This window comes from Triticum dicoccoides, chromosome 1B (genome assembly GCF_002162155.2).
Source record: "Triticum dicoccoides isolate Atlit2015 ecotype Zavitan chromosome 1B, WEW_v2.0, whole genome shotgun sequence".
Taxonomy (NCBI): domain Eukaryota; kingdom Viridiplantae; phylum Streptophyta; class Magnoliopsida; order Poales; family Poaceae; genus Triticum; species Triticum dicoccoides.
The window spans coordinates 216,560,545-216,580,631 of record NC_041381.1 but is presented as its reverse complement, the minus strand read 5'-3'; positions in this window follow the sequence as shown (position 1 = coordinate 216,580,631).

Genomic DNA, 20,087 nt, shown 5'->3' with positions numbered 1-20,087 from the left:
CGGTGCACGGGAGGAGGCGGCGGCGGGATCTGGGCCCGCGCGGGCCTGTGACGGGCTCCACGGGCCGCGGCGGCGGGGACGGCGCGGTCGGACAGCTGGCGGGCTCCGAATGGCTGCGGTGGCAGGGAAGGCGACGTGTCAGCGTGTGATTCGCCGGGGTGAGGTGGAGGCTGCATGTGTCCGGCGTCGGGCGGACGTGTCCGGCGGCGCGTGGAGGAAGACGCTAGGGTTTGCACCGCGAATTTCGGGGGAGGGGACTTATTTATAGATAGGAGGAGATAGGAGAGTCCAAATGAGGTGCGGTTTTCGGCCACGCGATCGTGATCGAATGACCGAGAGCATGGAGGGGGTTTTGGATGGGTTATTGGGCCACTTTGGAGGGGTGTTGGGCTGCAACAAAAGAGGGCTTTACGATTCTCCGGTTAACCATTGGAGTATCAAACGGACTCCTAATGGCATGAAACTTGACGGGCGGTCTACCGGTGGTGTACCAAGGCCGCTTGGCAAACCACGGTCCATTCCGAGAAAGTTTAACACCCGCTCACAACAAGAGACAAAAGGGGGACGCCGGAGGACATAGGAGTGTCGGATTGCAAAATGGACAACAGGGAAAATGCTTGGATGCATGAGACGGACACGTATACAAAATGGGACGCACATGATGACATGATAAAATGCAACACGCAAGCAAATGACATGGCAATGACGGCGAATAACTGACAGACACCTGGCGCATCGAATCCGGGGCATTACAGGTATTGATCTTCTTCCCACTCAACTCCATTGGCATTGAACTTTCGTTCAAAACCAACACCTTGATTCTTCCGGTGCCTTCCTTGCTTGCGTACAATTTCCTCGAATTTCTTACTCCCGGCAAGGCTCTTGTAAACACCTTTCTCTATAATTCCCTTCAATAAGCTATTTTCTTGCTCAAGTGTAACTTGGCTAAGAGAATCATTAGTGGAATCAAGAGAACTACAAGAAGCAACAATATTGGATTTGACATTATTATTGTTACTACTAGAGGAAGAATCTTTCTTGTACTTGTTACTAGACTTTACTTGAGGCATGTAAGTAGATAAGAGTAAACGCTTGGCAATGTAAGAAGAACTTTTCTTACGGAGATCATCATTGATTGCTTTTAAGAACTCATGCTCTTGCTCAAGATTGAGCTTTTCAAAGCGTAACTTCTCATGAGCCCTTAAAAGTTCTCGATGATCTTCGAAGATAGTTTCATGAGCTAACTTAAGAGTGTTTAGTTCTATAGTTAGAAGCTCAATCTTCTCCTTATCATTGTCATTCGTTTTATCTTGATTAGCATGATTAATTGACATTTCATCATAGTATTAATCACTAGGGTTGTCAACAAGTAAATCATCATCCACAAGTAAGTCATCTTCATCACTATTAAAATCAACATACTCAGGATGTGTTACCTTTGGACCTTTGGCCATGAAGCATCTTCCAATTCCTTAATTTGGTGAATCAAATATGTCGTAGGAGTTAGTTGACACAAGTGCTAGACCGGCAACACCTTCATCTTGAGTATATTCAGAGTCGGAGTGATAGCTTCTCTCGGAGTGATTGTCGGAGTCGGAGCCGGATACCCATTCACCAACATGAGCTTGATGTCTTCGTTTTGTGTAGCTCCTTGATGACTTGTCCTTCCTTTCTGAATCCTTGCTTCTCCGTGAGGGTCTTCGTTCATAACGATCATCTCTACTCCTCCTCTCTCTCGGTGGTGATTCTTCTCTTTTGCTTCTTCTTTTTGGAGAATCTTCTCTTCTTTTGTAGGGTGCCGTACACTCATTGGAATAGTGTCCGGGTCTCCCACAATTGTAGCAATTTCGCTCTCGACTAGAAGATCTTTTGTCATTGTAAGACCTTGACTTGGAGCTTCTTTCTTTGCTTCTACTCTTGTAGAATTTGTTGAAGTTCTTCACCATTAAGCTCAATTCTTCATTGAAGGTTTGTTTCTCACTTGATGATGTGAGGGCTTCACTTGAGGCTTTGTAAGCACCACTTGACTTGTTGTGAAATTCATCCTTATCCTTGAGTGACATATCATGAGCAACAATTCTTCCAATGACTTCTGTTGGCTTGAGATCTTTGTAGTTTGGCATCATTTGGATCAATGTGCACACGGTATCATACTTTCCATCCAATGCTCTTAGGATCTTCTTGATGATGAATCTGTCGGTCATCTCTTCACTCCCTAAGCCGGCAATCTCATTTGTGATAAGTGCAAGCCTAGAGTACATTTCAGCGACACCTTCACCATCCTTCATTTTCAACCTTTCAAGCTGACTTTGGAGCACATCCAACTTGGATTCCTTGACGGAGTCGGTACCTTCATGCATATCAATCAAAGTATCCCAAATTTCCTTTGCATTCTCAAGACGGCTGATTTTGTTGAATTCTCCGGGGCACAATCCGTTGAAGATGATATCACAAGCTTGAGCGTTGTATTGCAGCATCTTCAATTCTTCTGCATTAGCTTCACGGTTCGGCTCTCTCCCATCAAAGAATTCACCTTGCAAGCCAATACAAATAATTGCCCAAACGGCGGGGTTATGTCCGAGAATATGCATTTTCATCTTATGCTTCCAACTAGCAAAATTAGTACCATCAAAGTAGGGACCTCTACGATGATAATTTCCCTCACTAGACGCCATACTCTCCTAGGTTGTGAAACCAAGGCTATGACCACCAAGAGCTATGGAAATCAAAGCAAATGGAGACCAAGGCTCTGATACCACTTGTAGGACCTTGAAGTATGTCTATAGGGGGGTGATTAGACTACTTGACCAATTAAAAACTTAACATTTTCCCAATTTTAGAGATTGGCAGATTTTAGATATCTTAGGACAAGTCAAGCAATCATCACACAATTCAAGCAGGCATGCAAAGAGTATATAGGCAGCAGAAATTAAAGCATGCAACTTGCAAGAAAGTAAAGGGAAGGGTTTGGAGGATTCAAACACAATTGGAGACACGGATGTTTTTGGCGTGGTTCCGATAGGTGGTGCTATCGTACATCCACGTTGATGGAGACTTCAACCCATGAAGGGTAACGGTTGCGCGAGTCCACGAAGGGTCCACGAAGAAGCAACCTTGTCTATCCCACCATGGTCGTCGCCCACGAAGGACTTGCCTCACTAGCGGTAGATCTTCACGAAGAGGCGATCTCCTTGCCCTTACAAACCCCTTGGTTCAACTCCACAATCTTGTCGGAGGCTCCCAAGTGACACCTAGCCAATCTAGGAAACACCACTCTCCAAGAAGTAACAAATGGTGCGTTGATGATGAACTCCTTGCTCTTGTGCTTCAACTGATAGTCTCCCCAACACTCAAATCTCTCTCATAGGATTTGGATCTGGTGGAAAGAAGATTTGAGTGGAAAGCAACTTGGGAAGGCTAGAGATCAAGATTCATATGGTAGGAATGGAATATCTTGACCTCAACACATGAGTAGGTGGTTCTCTCTCAGAAATGGTAAGTTAGAAGTGTAGGTTTGTTCTGATGGCTCTCTCCACGAATGAAGAGGAGGTGGAGGGGTATATATAGCCTCCACACAAAATCTAACCGTTACACACAATTTACCAAACTCGGTGGGACCGATTCAACAGACTCGGACGGACCGATTTAGTAAACCTAGTGACCGTTAGGATTTTCGGTGGGACCGACATGCAACTCGGTAAGACCGATTTGGTTAGGGTTAGGGCATAACGTAATCTCGGTAAGACCGATCACACAAACTCGGTGAGACCGATTTTGGTAATAAGCTTTCCAGAGAGTTGGTCAGGTAAACTCGGTGGGACCGATTTTCTCTTTTCGGTGAGACCGAAATGTTACAAAAGGGAAATAGAGAGTTTATATTGCAATCTCGGTGGGACCGATCGCTCACTTCGGTTAGACCGAAACATTACGAAGGGAAACAGAGAGATTACAATCCCATCTCGGTGAGACCGAGATCCCTATCGGTAGGACCGATTTGCCTAGGGTTTGTGGCAGTGGCTATGACATTAGAACTCGGTGGCGCCGGATAGAAAGAATCGGTGTGACCGATTTTGGCTTTAGGTTTAGGTCATTTGTGGATGTGAGAAAGTAGTTGAGGGTTTTTGGAGCATATCACCAAGCACATGAAGCAAGAGGCTCATTAAGCAACACCTCATCCCTCCTTGATAGTATTGGCTTTTTCCTATAGACTCAATGTGATCTTGGATCACTAAAATGTAAAATGAAGAGTCTTGAGCTTTTGAGCTTGAGCCAATCCTTTGTCATTAGTATTTTGAGGGATCCACTTTCATCATCCATGCCATGCCATTCATTGAGCTTTCCTAAAATAATAGTCTTGGAATACCATTAGCTCAATGAGCTATATGTTGTTATGAATTACCAAAACCACCTAGGGATAGTTGCACTTTCAAATTTGATTCTGCAGGAGGCCCATGATTCACCGTATTCGATTCACCCAGGAAATACCAAGATGTATCTGGATTTGAAAGACACTTTCTGGTGGACTGGAATGAAGAAGGATATTGCGTAGTATGTAGCAGATTGTGATGTATGTTAGAGAGTGAAGGCAGAGCATCAGAAGCCAGCAGGATTGCTACAACCATTGCCGATACCCGAATGGATGTGGGATAAGCTAGGCATGGATTTTATCACGGGATTGCCCAGGACACGTTCAGGCTATGACTCGATATGGGTTGTAGTTGATCGTTTGATGAAGGTAGCTCATTTCATCCTAGTGAAGACTACTTATACCAGTGCTAAGTTGGCAAAGATATACATGACCAGGATTGTATGTCTGCATGGAGTTCCGAGGACCATTGTATCAGATAGAGGAACCCAGTTTACCTCAAAGTTCTGGAATCAGTTGCACGAAACTTTGGGTACCAGGATAGAGTTCAGTACAACCTTTCATCCATAGACAGATGAACAGACCGAGAGAGTCAGTCAGATTCTGGAGGACATGCTGAGAGCTTGTGCGCTAGATTATGGATCTAGTTGGGACGACAATTTGCCATATGCAGAGTTCTCTTACAACAATAGTTATCAATCTAGTTTGAAGATGGCCCCTTTCGAAGCTTTGTACGGAAGGAGGTGCAGGACACCGTTGTTGTGGGATGAAGTTGGAGACCACCAGTTGTTTGGACCAGATTTGATTAAGGAGTCTCAAGAGAAGGTTAAGCTGATTCGCGATAGGCTCAACGTAGCCCAGTCCAGGCAGAAGAGCTATGCGGATTCCAAATGCAAGGAGACAGTTTACGAAGTTGGAGATAGAGTTTATCTTCGTGTATCCCCACTTCGAGGAGTTAAGCGTTTTGGAGTTAAGGGAAAGTTAGCACCACGTTTTGTGGGACCATACAAAGTTTTGGAACGTATGGGAGAAGTTGCTTACAAGCTGGAGCTGCCTGAAGGATTGTCAGGAGTTCACGATGTGTTCCACGTTTCTCAGTTGAAGAAGTGTCACACAGAGATGGCTGATATTCCTCTGAGAGATATAGTGCCATTGGAAGCGATTCAGTTGGATAGCGATTTGACCTATGAGGAGAAACCAGTCAAGATTCTCGATTTTGCCAGCCGAGTCACACGCAGCAAGGTTATTAAGTTCTGCAAAGTTCAGTGGAGCCATCATACCGAGGATGAAGCCACCTAGGAGCGAGAGGAAGACCTACGGAAGGACCACCCTCACCTATTTTCTAGCCAACCCGAATCTCGAGGGCGAGATTCATCTTAAGGGGGGTAGGTTTGTAACATCCCAAATTTTCAATTTGGAATGTTATACATTAGATCATCATTGCATATCATATTTTGTTGCATGTGGCTTGATCCTAGAAATTCTACGCAACTCAAGGACCCACGGAGAGAGTTGGGGATTTCGTTATTTTCATATTTGAGTTTTTCTCAAATTTTGAAAAGAGGATCTTTTGGTTTTAATTATTTTATCTTCATATATTTCTTTTATAAAAATAAGAGAGAAGGAATAAAATGACTTTCCCAAAATAAAGAAGTATTGGAGATTTAATAATAAAATCAAATAAGATTTTATTTCGGAGTTTTATCGCTATTTTATTTGAATTAGGAAAAATAGGCGTTTTTCAAAATTGCATTTTAGGCCCAAATAAATGTTCACCTTGTCCAGCTTATTTTTAGAGGACGGGGAAAATTTATTTCGGGATTTTTGGAGTCTGTTTAGTATTTGTTTTCTTTCTTTTTCTGCACGTCGGAATTATTAAAAAAAAGGAAACCGACTGTCGGTGTCAAAACCGGCGGATCTCGGGTAGGGGGTCCCGAACTGTGCGTCTAGGCGGATGGTAACAGGAGATAAGGGACACGATGTTTTTACCCAGGTTCGGGCCCTCATGATGGAGGTAAAACCCTACTCCTGCTTGATTGATATTGATGATATGGGTATTACAAGAGTGGATCTACCACGAGATCAAGGAGGCTAAACCCTAGAAGCTAGCCTATGGTATGATTGTTATTCGTCCTATGGACTAAAACCCTCCAGTTTATATAGACACCGGAGAGGGCTAGGGTTACACAGAGTCGGTTACAATGGTAGGAGATCTACATATCCGTATTGCCAAGCTTGCCTTCCACGCCAAGGAAAGTCCCATCCGGACACGGGACGAAGTCTTCAATCTTGTATCTTCATAGTCTTGGAGTCCGGCCAATGATGATAGTTCGGCTATCCGGACACCCCCTAGTCCAGGACTCCCTCAGTAGCCCCCGAACCAGGCTTCAATGACGATGAGCCCGGCGCGCATATTATCTTCGGCATTGCAAGGCGGGTTCTCCTCCAACTTCCATGTGCTTACCGAATAGTGTCCGGCTTCCTTATAAATGTTGCGCTCCTTGTCTTCCACATCCAATAATGGCCCTCTTCCATGTGTCGTATGAATGCGAAAAGCCAGGGTATTTTTATGTTTTACCCCCTAGCTGCGCGAATAAGCTGCCTATAAGAGGAGCAAGGATTTAGATCCAAATCACACCATCCTCCTTCCGAGAGTACTCATCGAAGCGCCTCTGACAAAAATCCATTCCATCATGGACAGTCGACGCGGCTCCTCCTCTCGCGCTCCCAACCCTCAGCCAGGAGATTGGAGGAGATGTTCAGTCCCGCACAGCGAGTTAGTGACGCTCCAAGAAGAGGGATACCTTCCCCCGGCCTTCATGGTTCCGGTTCGAGCCAGACTGGCCACCTACAAGGGTGGAAAGCAGGCGGAGAGCGTCCCCAATCCCTCCAAAGGAGAGCGGGTATGCTTCGTCCCTTATCTAATAAGGGGGCTCAGATTTCCCATACATTCGTTTCTCCAGGGGCTCCTGGAGTTCTATGGGCTCCAGCTTCACCACCTTACACCTGCCTCCATCTTGCACATCGCGGGCTTTGTATCCCTTTGCGAGCTGTTCCTGGGCATCGAGGCCCATTTTGCGCTATGGAAGAGATTGTTCTGCCTCGTACCCCGTTCTCACGAGGGGTCGATATATCAAGTGGGCAGAGCCGAAATATGGCGCATCGCCGGGACCAGATACCTATCCGGAACCCCGAAGAAGGCGTCCGAAGACTGGCCTTCAAAATGGTTTTATATGGAAGACGCCCCTCTACCGGACCCAGTTCGGATCGGCCTCCCGGAGTTCAGCAATGCTCCTTTGAAGAAATGCCTGAGTTGGCGCCCGCGGAGCCCTCAACGGGAGAATGATAGGGACGTCCTATATCTGATGAGCCGGATAAGGTTACTGGCTCATTCCGGATTGACCATGATCGGAGTCATGGCCACGTGCATCATGCGAGGGGTGCAGACGCTCCAATACAGGGGGCACCCCATGTGGGATTTTAACGGGGAGGATGACGCCACCCGTCATGGCCGGAAGGGGCCGGGATCGGTTGCCGATCTGGTGAAGATCCTGTCCGGCTTGTACAAGGGGGAGAAGGAGGACTTCCTCCGCATGAGTCCATTGAATGGATTCTCCATGAATAACCCTCGGAGCTGGGTAAGCGGACGTTTGTCTATCCGATCATATTTCCAAAGTTAAGTGTCTTACTTCGTGATTTCGACGCAGGAACTGCGTCGGGACGTGGAGGGCATACACAGCCGGACTCCACAACCCGTGGATCCGGGACGATCCCTTGATTCGGCCTCCGAAGAGGACCCGGACATAGAGGTGGAGCTGATCGATGGGGTGTTCCATAAACTTAGCATGGACAATGCTTTGGTCGCCATTACGGCCGACTACCCCGGTTTATCTCTGGCTTCCCAGGTAACTGTGACCGGAGTCCTGTCATTATTACTCATCCATGCTTATTTCTGACCACCGTATACCAACGGTGCCCCGCAGGAGGTGCCTTTAGGGCGGGAAGCCGAACCCGTGGCGGCTGACCAACAAGGGTCAGTTCGGCCCAGCAGGCGGAATAGGAGTGCGGCGCGAATCGAAACGTCGCCGCAACGGTATGGCGCACCACCGTATTTAAGGAAAAGATTCCTGGGAGGTATATTAACGCTCATGATTTTTCTAGGAGAAAGAGCGCTCATCGGACTATGCCCGGAGAGGTTGCCAATCAAGCCTCCGCCAACCAGGCTCCAACGCCTGGTCCGGAGGGGGAGGCGAACACAAGGCGTGAGCCGGATGCTCCTCCAACGAAGGATGCTGACAGGCTGTCCGCCACCAGGTCTGAGGTGGAGAGCGCCATGAATCATAGGCATCGCCAGACAGTTCTTCGTGACGCGTGTTTCTCCTCGGAGGCGTTGAATGCCTTTAATGCGGGAGACGCGCACCTCCGTGCCGCTCGAGATGGTCTAACCAGAGCCACGGAGCAGTATGTGAAAGACATACGGGTGAGAAATTCTAATAGTTATATATGCTAGTAGCCCCCGAGACTTAAAATAGTTAGAATAACTGATTTAAGGATCATTTGTTATGCAGGATCTTACGGAGAAGAATGCCCACCTGTCCCAGGAGCTTAAAGAGTGCAAGGCCCAACTTGAGGCTGCACTAGCTGCCGCAGGGGGAGCCACGGAGACCCCCTGTGGTAATATATACTTTAGAAAAGATAAGTGGTTTATGAAGTGCGGCGTGTGCGTAAGTCTGACAATAATAATGTAGAGGGTGCCGGACTAGATCCGGACAAGCAACATCTGTTGCGCCAGCTGAAGGCCGGCGATAAGGTGCTTATGAGGGTGCAGCATGAGAGGAACAAACTCCAAGATGCCAACACCCAGCTGGGCGAAGAACTAAAAGATGTTCGGGTCCAGCTGTCTAACTCCGTAAAGGAGAATCGGCGGCTTCGTCGCGGCAATTACAATAAGTGCTTGAGCAAACTCTTTTGACAAGAAGAGTTCGGCGAGGAAGTCGATTGATAGAAATGTGTCTGTAGGTGTGCTCATAGGTCGTCCTGTGGAGGAAATGCCCGGTTCAACTGGTGATCTGCTTCCCGAGCTGTTGCAACTGCACGAACGTGTTCGGCAGGTGATGAGCGGCGTCGCCCAGGCCTTATGGCCGTCCGTCTCCCTACCCGAGGGTCTTGGAGGGCTTGCGGAGAAGCTTCAGGAAGCACGGCAGCGCTTCCGTCTATGGAAGATATCGGCCTGCCATCAAGGCGCCCGGGAGGCCTGGGAGGGTCTTGGAGGGCTTGCGGAGAAGCTTCAGGAAGCACAGCAGCGCTTCCGTCTATGGAAGATATCGGCCTGCCGTCAAGGTGCCCGGGAGGCCTGGGCCATGGTGAAGATGCGGTACACGAAGGTTGATCCAAACCACATGGCCGAGGTCGAACCTCTGGGACCCGATGGGAAGGAGATCCCTGTGAGCTTAATGTATGGCCAAGTAGAGTTGGCCGCTGAGTATTCCCGACGGGACTGTAAGCTAGACAGCATGTTAGATGGGATTGAAGAGGAGTACAATCAGTCAGTTTGACGATGTAATTAAAAATGACATGTAAAATGCCTTCTAGCCGGATTGTAGATCGTTTGTCTTTGCGGACCTTTTCGCTTCAACCTCGGGACCCAAGAGTCTGGAGTGTGTCCGAATACCCTCACGGTTATGTAAAAACCGGGGCATGCATGGAGACCACGCATAGGGGTCATTAGTGCTTTATCAGACAAGTGCCCAACTAGTTATGTTATATTACATGGTTAGTAAGAAACATCTTCCAGGGAGAATAGTTCCGTTAGGGGTTCCTTTCCCTGGGAGGCATGCCCTAAAGTGCATGTCCGGACTGCGAAAAGAGCAGAAAAGCATCTGGGGGCAGGTAAATAAATAGGTAAAAATTCATCTTTCAAGTCACCGACCGAATATTCCCTTAAGAACGCTAGCTTTTGGCTTCACCTAGTCTGAGGTAAACATCCGGCTGACCTGGCAGTAATAATCGCAGAGGTGCTCCCTTTACCTCCTAGCCGAACAATCAGGAACGTAGGGGTAAGCACAGGAGCCAGGCAACCCAGCTTGGCCAAAACTTAAGTCATATCGATGCATATAATGGTGAATAAAAGGTACATGCGGAAGTGTGACACATGTGTTGGGCATGAAGCCCGTATAAATAAGCTTCTGTTAAAGAAGCCCCCAGGTATAATGAGTGCGAACAGCACGTCAAGTGTGTGCGGCTAATGCGCAGATCAGCCCTCGAAGGCTTTACGAAAAAAATGAGGAGCAAAGAGAGAAACCAGAGACAGCTAAAGTATAAAATGTGGACGGGGGAAGGAGACGAACTCTGAGTCCGGCGCTAGGCGTAGAATCTTTGGAGGCGGGCTGCGTTCCATGGGTTCGGCTCGAGTCGGTTGTCCGATGCGTTTCGCAGACGGTATGCTCCGCCGGTCAGGACTTGGTCGATGATGAAGGGACCTTCCCATTTGGGCTTGAGTTTGTCCTTTTTCTTGTCCGGCAGGCGTAGAACTAGTTCGCCAACATTGTAAGTTTTGGCCCGTACTTCTCTGCTTTGATATCTTCGAGCCTGCTGCTGATAGAATGTGGAACAAGCTTTCGCCACATCGCGCTCCTCTTCTAAGGCGTCCAAACTATCTTGCCAATCCAACTCGGCCTCTCTTTCTTCGTACATGCGCACGCGAGGTGAGTCATGAATTATATCGCAGGGCAAAACTGCCTCTACGCCGTATACCATAAAAAAGGGTGTGAATCCGGTAGTACGGTTTGGCGTGGTCCGCAGCCCCCAGAGTACGGAGTCGAGCTCCTCTACCCAGTGCGTGTTAGATTCCGTGAGGGACCGCACTAACCTGGGTTTGATGCCGCTCATTATTAGAACATTTGCTCGTTCGACTTGACCGTTAGTTTGAGGGTGATAGACTGAAGCGTAGTCGAGCTTGATGCCCATATTTTTGCACCAGAGTTTAACCTTGTCGGCCGTGAAGTTCGTGCCATTATCAGTGATGATGCTGTGGGGGACGCCATAACGGTGTACCACCCCAGATATGAAGTCTATCACAGGTCCGGATTCAGCCGTTTTAACTGGCTTGGCCTCTATCCATTTGGTGAATTTGTCCACCATGACCAACAGGTACTTTTGCTTGTGGGTTCCCCCTTTAAGGGGTCCAACCATGTCAAGCCCCCAGACCGGGAATGGCCAGGTGATGGGTATAGTTTTGAGGGCAGTGGGTGGCATGTGGCTTTGATTAGCAAAGAGCTGGCAACCGACGCATCGTTGGACTAAGTCCTGAGCATCTGCCCAGGCCGTCGGCCAATAAAATCCTATGCGGAAGGCCTTGCCTACAAGGGCCCGGGCTGCGGCGTGGTGCCCGCCGAGTCCGGCGTGAATTTCAGCCAGAAGATTTCGCCCTTCCTCTTTGGAGATGCACCTTTGAAGGACTCTGGTTGTGCTTTTCTTATAAAGCTCTCCCTCATGGACCTTGTAGGCTTTAGATCGCCGTACTATGCAGCGGGCCTCATTTTGGTCTTTGAGGAGTTCTTGCCTAATTAAGTAGGCTAGGAATGGTTCCGTCCACATGGCAATGACTGCCATTATTTTGTGGGCTGAAGGTGTTATTTCATTGGCTGAGCCACCGATTGTGTCAGAATGTTCGGTGTTGGGTGGTGCGGTTGGTTCTGGATTGTTGTTTCCGGACTCCTCTTCCCATACTACGGATGGCTTAAAGAGCCGCTCCAGGAAGATGTTTGGAGGGACGGTGTCGCGCTTTGCACCGATGCGTGCCAACACGTCGGCCGCCTGGTTATTATCCCGGGCTACATGGTGGAATTCGAGTCCTTCGAACCGAGCTGACATTTCTAAGACGGCGTTACGGTAGGCTGCCATTTTCGGATCCTTGGCATCAAAGTCTCCATTTACTTGGGATATTGCGAGGTTTGAATCCCCGCGGACCTCTAGGCGTTGAATGCCAATGGAGATTGCCATCCGAAGACCATGTAGAAGGGCCTCGTATTCGGCTGCATTGTTGGAGTCTGTGTATATTATCTGCAGTACGTATTGGACTGTGTCTCCGGTTGGGGACGCCAAGATGACACCAGCCCCCAAGCCGGCCAACATTTTAGAGTCGTCGAAGTGCATGATCCAATTGGAGTATGCGCCGTACTCTTTAGGGAGTTTGGCTTCGGTCCATTCAGCGATGAAGTCAGCCAAAACTTGTGACTTTATAGCTCGCCGTGGTTTGTAGGTTATGTCGAATGGTAGTAGCTCAATGGCCCATTTTGCAATCCTGCCCGTCGCGTCGCGGTTGTTTATAATGTCGTTGAGAAGTACTTCGGAGGCTACTGTTATCGAACACTCTTGAAAGTAGTGTCGCAGCTTCCGGGATGCCATGAACACCGCGTACGCTATCTTTTGATAATGTGGATACCGGGACTTGCATGGAGTCAAGACAGTGGATACGTAGTACACTGGTTTTTGGAGAGGGAATTTATGTCCTTCTGTTTCTCGTTCGACGACGAGCACCGCGCTTACAACCTGATGTGTTACCGCGATGTATAATAACATTGGTTCGCCCAAGTTGGGCGCGGCCAGGACCGGATTTGTTGCCAATATGGCCTTTATTTCTTCGAGTCCGGCCGTGGCAGCATCCGTCCATTCGAAGTGTTCGGTGCGCCGGAGGAGGCGATAAAGGGGCAATGCCTTTTCTCCCAAGCGGAAGATGAAGCGGCTTAGAGCCGCCATGCATCCAGTCAATTTTTGTATTTGTTTGAGGTCTTTTGGGATATCCAACTGTGACAGAGCTCGGATCTTGGCTGGGTTTGCTTCAATTCCTCTACCGGATACAATGAAGCCCAAGAGCTTTTCGGCAGGTATGCCGAAACATATTTTTCTGGGTTGAGCTTAATGTCATATGCTCGGAGGTTGTCGAATGTGAGCCTCAAATCGTCTACTAGAGTTTCGACGTGTTTGGTCTTGACGACCACATCGTCTACGTATGCCTCCATTGTTTTGCCGATCTGGGTTGCCAGACATGTCTGAATCATGCGCTGATATGTTGCGCCGGTGTTTTTGAGCCCGAAGGGCATTGTGTTGAAGCGGAATGGTCCGTATGGAGTAATGAATGCCGTTGCGGCTTCGTCTGTCTCCGCCATCTTGATTTGGTGGTAGCCGGAGTATGCGTCGAGGAAGCACAATGAATCATGCCCTGCGGTGGCATCGATGATTTGATCGATGCGGGGAAGGGGAAAGGATCCTTTGGACAAGCCTTGTTAAGGTCTTTAAAATCGACGCACAGGCGCCAGGATTTGTCCTTCTTTGGTACCATTACCAGGTTTGCTAGCCAGTCCAGATGTTTTATGTCTCTGATGAATCCGGCTTCTAATAGTTTGGCTAGTTCCTCTCCCATTGCCTGTCTTTTGGGTTCGGAAAATCGCCGAAGAGCCTGTTTGACTGGCTTGAATCCTTTTAGGATATTTAGGCTGTGTTCTGCCAACCTGCGTGGGATTCCTGGCATGTCTGAAGGGTGCCAGGCAAAGATGTCCCAATTTTCCCTAAGGAATTCTCATAGTGCGGCGTCTACATCAGGGTTTAATTGTGCCCCAATGGAGGCCGTCTTTGTGGGGTCCATTGGATGGACTTGGAATTTGACTATTTCGTCTGCTGGCTTAAAAGAGGTGGACTTGGATCTCTTATCGAGTATCACATCGTCCCTGTTCACCGTGGAGCGCAGCGCAGTGAGTTCCTCTGCCGCTAGGGCTTCGGATAATGCCTCTAGGTCTAGTGCGGCTGTCTTATTTTCGGCGCGGAGTGCTATGTCCGGGTCACTGATAAGAGTGATGATTCCATTGGGCCCAGGCATTTTGAGCTTCATGTACCCGTAATGGGGTATAGCTTGAAAAATTGTGAATGCCTCTCGCCCTAATAAAGCGTGATATCCGCTGCTGAACGGGGCCACTTGGAACGTGACCTCCTCGGACCTGTAATTGTCCGGTGAGCCGAACACCACATCCAGTGTAATTTTTCCTGTGCAGCGTGCTTCCCAACTAGGGATTATTCCTCTAAAGGTTGTGCTGCTTCGCTCAATGCGGCTCCAGTCTATTTCCATTTTTCGAAGGGTTTCCTCGTAGATGAGGTTTAATCCGCTGCCGCCATCCATGAGTACCTTAGTAAGACGACAGCCGTCCACTATTGGACTGAGGACCAATGCGGCTGGTGCTCGGGCTGTTCGGAATTTAGGTTCGTCGCTGGCGTTGAAGGTGATAGCCGTGTCGCTCCATGGATTTATTGTTGCTACTTGGTAGACTTCGGCGAGGCTGCGGAGTGTTCGTTTCCGCATATTATTTGATGGGAAAGTCTCGAAGACTGTTGATATCGTACTGGTGTTGTTGGGGTAGTTTTCTGGGGCTAGAAGCTCTTCACCACTTTTGGCCACCTGCCGTAGTATCCAACATGCTCGAAGGCTATGTGTTGGAGTGGTGCCCTCTGCACTATGGATTTTACAGGGTCCGCTGAGCCATCCCTCCAGTACGGTTCCGTGCCCTTTAGGGGGTTTTTGCTTTTTGGTTTTTGTTCCAGGTGCCTGAGCATGATGCACCCTTTTATTTTGGACTGGGGTTGTGTTCGGAGCCGGATTGTCCCAAAACTTGGTTTCGGTTTTCCAGGTGCTCTCCATCGCACAGTACTTTTGTACTATTGATGCCAGGTCGGCGAAGCGTGTAATTTCGCGACGACTTATGGCGTTCATGATTCCCTTGTCCGTGTAATTGTTGCAGAAAATTGAGATTGCGCTTTCCTCACGGCAGTCCTTTATCCTATCCATAACCAGGAGGAATCTGGCCCAGTAATGGTGTACTGTTTCAACGGGCCCTTGCCGGATTTGAGATAGATCGCTTGTATTTGGGTGGGCGGGTGGAATTAAATTTGGAACCCCGCCCAATCGGAGGCTCAAGGGCCGAAAAGTTTCTGAATTTGGAAGCTTGGATTGTTGGATGTTTTCCAACAAATCTGGTCCGCTGCCTGACTTTAGGTTCAGTACTTGATTGACGTTCGTCCCTCCGCGGGAATCTGGCATGGAGGGATCAGGAATCCGGACATAACTGGTTTTTAATATAGAAGAAGAGTCGCCGTGCTGTTCCTCTACCACAGCGACGTGGTGGGTAGCCTGGGGAGAGTTGATCTCTCTCAGATCGGTTTTAATCCCAATCTGATCATAGTCTGTAGCTACTCCCAGGGCGGCGATGCAATCCAAGAGCTCGTTTACGGAGGAGAGCTCCATCGGATCTAGCTGCTCAGCGAGTTCCGAGTTGACGTGAAGATCGCTTTTGATGACCCGAGAGGTCATTGTCGGAGCAGCGGCCGAACAGGCGGTCATAAGAAAACCACCTAGCCGGATAGTTTGGCCGGTGGCCAAAGCTCCTTTGGCAACGGTACCGTCTTTAAAGACGGGAAGAGGCATCCTTCCTGATTGCGACGGCACAGAGGAACTCTCAATGAAAGCACCAATGTCGGTGTCAAAACCGGCGGATCTCGGGTAGGGGGTCCCAAACTGTGCGTCTAGGCGGATGGTAACAGGAGACAAGGGACACGATGTTTTTACCCAGGTTTGGGCCCTCTCGATGGAGGTAAAACCCTACTCCTGCTTGATTGATATTGATGATATGGGTATTACAAGAGTGGATCTACCACGAGATCAAGGAGGCTAAACCCTATAAGCTAGCCTATGGTATGATTGTTGTTCGTCCTATGGACTAAAACCCTCCGGTTTATATAGACACCGGAGAGGGCTAGGGTTACACAGAGTCGGTTACAATGGTAGGACATCTACATATCTATATTGCCAAGCTTGCCTTCCACGCCAAGGAAAGTCCCATCCGGACACGGGACAAAGTCTTCAATCTTGTATCTTCATAGTCTTGGAGTCCGGCCAATGATGATAGTTCGGCTATCCGGACACCCCCTAGTCCAGGACTCCCTCACCGACTTCGGGCCGTACCCGGCCAGGACACCTCGGGCCAGCCCTTATAAGCCGCGACCCCGGCGCCCCGCCAGCCCAGCGCCCCGAACCCTAACCCTAAGCCGCCGTCGCCGCCCCGCGCCGCCGTCCGCCGCCACCACCTCGCCGGACCCCGCCGCGCCGAAGGTAGCCCCGCCGTTGCTGCGGTTTTCCTCGGAAAACCGTACGGTTTTTTTAGAAACCCCGGTTTATTTTTTTAGATCGGTTCGTCGGTTTTTCTCTGTTTAGTTTATTTAGCGGATGTTCATCCGTATGTTCGTTTAACGAACGGTTTTCACCATTTAGCCACAAACAGCGAACGTTCGTTCGTTAGCCTGTTCGTCAGTTTTTATTTTTCTCGGGTTTTTTCGCGATTATTTTTTATCGCAATTTCTGATCCGATTTTCGTTTTAGTTTATATTTTCGCTCGTTTATCGGAATCAGGCGATTCAAGTGCCTAGAGTTTCGTCTCGAAACCCTCTTTTCGTTTAACCAACTTAAACAAGCTTTTGCTACCGTAAAATTTGACTTAGGTCCAGATTAGTAGACGAAGCTTGTTTCTTTCGCCGTTTGAGTTTCGTTGCTTCGTTTGATTTGATTCTTTTTGCAAACCGGAGTTCTTAAGTTGAACTTTCTGGTTAGATCTCTTATTTGAGTTTTACCCGTGCATTAGATGAGTGCTTATTGTATGCTTGTTTGTTTGCGATAGAGTACCCGGAGTGCGCAACGTGCTACTTCGAGTCTCTTGGTTTCACGGATCATCAGCAAGGCATGTAACACTTCGATCATACCTCTTTACTACCCAGTTTTATTGCATTAGATCAATCCTCAAACAATTGCATGGTTAGGATCTGATTAATATGTGGGTTTTGGAAAGTAGATGAGGTAGAACCTATTATCCTGTTTATTATCAAACCTTTGGGAGTTTCTTCTACGTTTGCTTATATTGCTATGTTATGCTTGTAGACGTGGATTGGGTGAGTGTATCCATGACAGATGTGAGTATTGTTAATTAATGGTTCAACTTAAGGTGGCAACTTTAATTTACATCTGGGTGGACTGAGGCACCTGGGGAATCTAGTGTTGCCTGTATTTTTGGAAATCCCGAGGTACCGTGTGATTCTCCTATGGACTGCCACCCAGGCTCAAAGGGATCATGAGATTATTCATGCTAGAAACTTCCGTCTGTAGCCGCAAGCTACTATGGGCTCTAGCATAGTTGAGTATGTTGTGTGACCTCTTTCAGTGGTAGACTAGCAGATGTAGGGGATGTAGGTTGGTATTGTCTACCCAGAGTAAAGAGTTAATACTTCTGAAAGACTGTGTCTCGGTCATCCATTTCTCAAACACCATGTAGTGCAGGAAATCCAACGGAGGATATCTAGTCTTGCGGGGAAAAGTGCGCAAACCTCTGCAGAGTGTATAAACTAATCATGGTTAGCCGTGTCCCCGGTTATGGATGTTTTGAGTATCTAGTACTTGGATTATCATGTGAATCTCATCATGTTACTTAATTTAAATTGTTGGGTTAATTGTTAAAGCTTAATTGGAATTGAGTTGGAGGAACCTTCTCAATGTTTAACAACCACCATAATAGTTAAATGAAATTTATTCCTTTGTTGTAGGGAAAAATTGGCTTTATGCAATGTGACCATAGAACTCCCACCAGCCATATATGCATGTAGTGATAGCATTATTTTATTCATTGCTCTCTATGTGTTATATTGTCAGCATATTCCATGTGCTGACCCGTTTTCGGGCTACAACGTTCATGTTGCAGACTTTTCAGACGACGAGTAAGGTGCCTTAGGTCGTGATCTTTCACTCAGTGATGCCGTTGGAGTTGATGGGCTCGCTTTTTCTTCCAAGTCTTCTGCTATTATCGTTATTAGATGGCCTTAAGCCATATTTATTGTTATAAGTTCTCTTTTGAGAAATTCGATGTAATAAGTGTGTGATTGCTACTCTGTTATAAATCCTTCAAGTATTATGTGTGTCAGCTTTACCGATCCAGGGATGACACTGATGCATAGAGATCAGACTGTTTGAGGCCTGGTCGCTACAGACTGGAGAAATTTCATGACGGCACATACGACATCGCTAGCTCTGCATCGGTCATGCCCCATAGCCATGATGGGGAGGCCGGCATGTTCACTACCGCTGCCGATTGTGAGGAAGAGTATAACATGGGAGGCCACCGTTGCTTGGGGTCCCAAGAAGGCCACCGCCACCATCTTGCAGGGCCGCACAAGCAGTGAGCTTGCCCGCTTCGCGGAGGCGGAGGCTACCACTCTTTCCCTTCTACTAAAGCTAAGCTTGGTTGGCTCATCATTGTGGTCCGTTAGTTTGCCCACTTTGCGGAGGTGAAGGCTATTCTTCCCTTCCCGCTGAAGCTTTAGCTCTCGGGGCTCATGGCCGACCGGCGAGCTTGTTGCTGGACATGGGAAGACACGTCATGGGAAACAGGCTAGGCTGCGGTCGACGATCTTTTAGACTAGGTTAGAATAGTCTAGTCCACTATAGTTTAATTGAAATATGTCAAAAATGTAATGAATGTGCTCCGTTTTAGATGAAAATCATCTGGTTATGTAGAAATTATTTAAGTTTGAATGAAAATTCTCAAGATTATTTGAATGTGCATCAAATGTGACCGAACCTTTGTGGCTAGCTTTGGATGGTTGATTTCCGTATCAGTGTCTTGTCCGGATTGGGGGTCAGCACTGGAGGTGCCCTTACAAGTATCTAAGGGCATCTCCAACACCATCCCCAAAATCAAACTCACCATTCATCCATGGATATGGGAGCCGACCATCTGATGCCGTCCCCGAAACGTGTACACACACTTGAAATGTGAATTGAACAAACTGGACTTATGCAAACCGAATGATTTTCATTAAACTGGACCAAATTTAAAAAAGTTCAAGATATTTCATTAAACAAAAATGGACATGGCATTTTTTTAACATAGAAAAAGCTATCCTAGTCTAAATCTTCACCGAACATGGGCACATGTGTTCCACGGCTTACTCTTCGTTGGACGTGGATGGTTCTGTTTCTCATGTCCTACTCTTCCCCTCCGGAGTCCGCCGCGTCGCTAATGGACATCGCCGGTGGAGGTGAGGTCCACGATAGATGTGGAAGGGATGGCTTCATGGTCGTTGTGATGCGGCGCGAAAGACATGGAGCTGCCAACGTTGGTAGCGTTCCCGTCCGTGATCACATGTGCTCACTCTAGGCCCGCCTTCGCCTCGATCTCGTCGAACATGGTGTTGCGCTGCCGCCAGCCGCCACCACTCACGGTGGATGTCATGAGCATTGTACATGGGTTCGTACAGTGCTCATTGCTCATCTACCAGGTTCTCCGCGACCATGGCTGCGATGACATCATCGTTTGCCTGCTCGCCGGTGATCTACCCCTTCATGAACCGTTTCTGCTTGAGGAGGTGCAGGTTGTACCTCTGCTCCTCTTGCAACATCTAGAACGCAAAGACTAGCGGTACAGGATGCTCCGACTGTTCCTCCTCCGCCGTGACGGCCTCGAAGTGCACCTACACCAAGATGAAGCCGGAAACTAGCGCCGGCTCATCATTGGATGCCTCCTCCATCGCCTGGTCATCATCCTCTGAGCTCCTCCGGCGAGCTCGAAGGCAGTCCAACCTTTATGTGACGCACACGCTGGGCCTACCAGCCCTTCGCAAGGGCCGCCATCTCGTG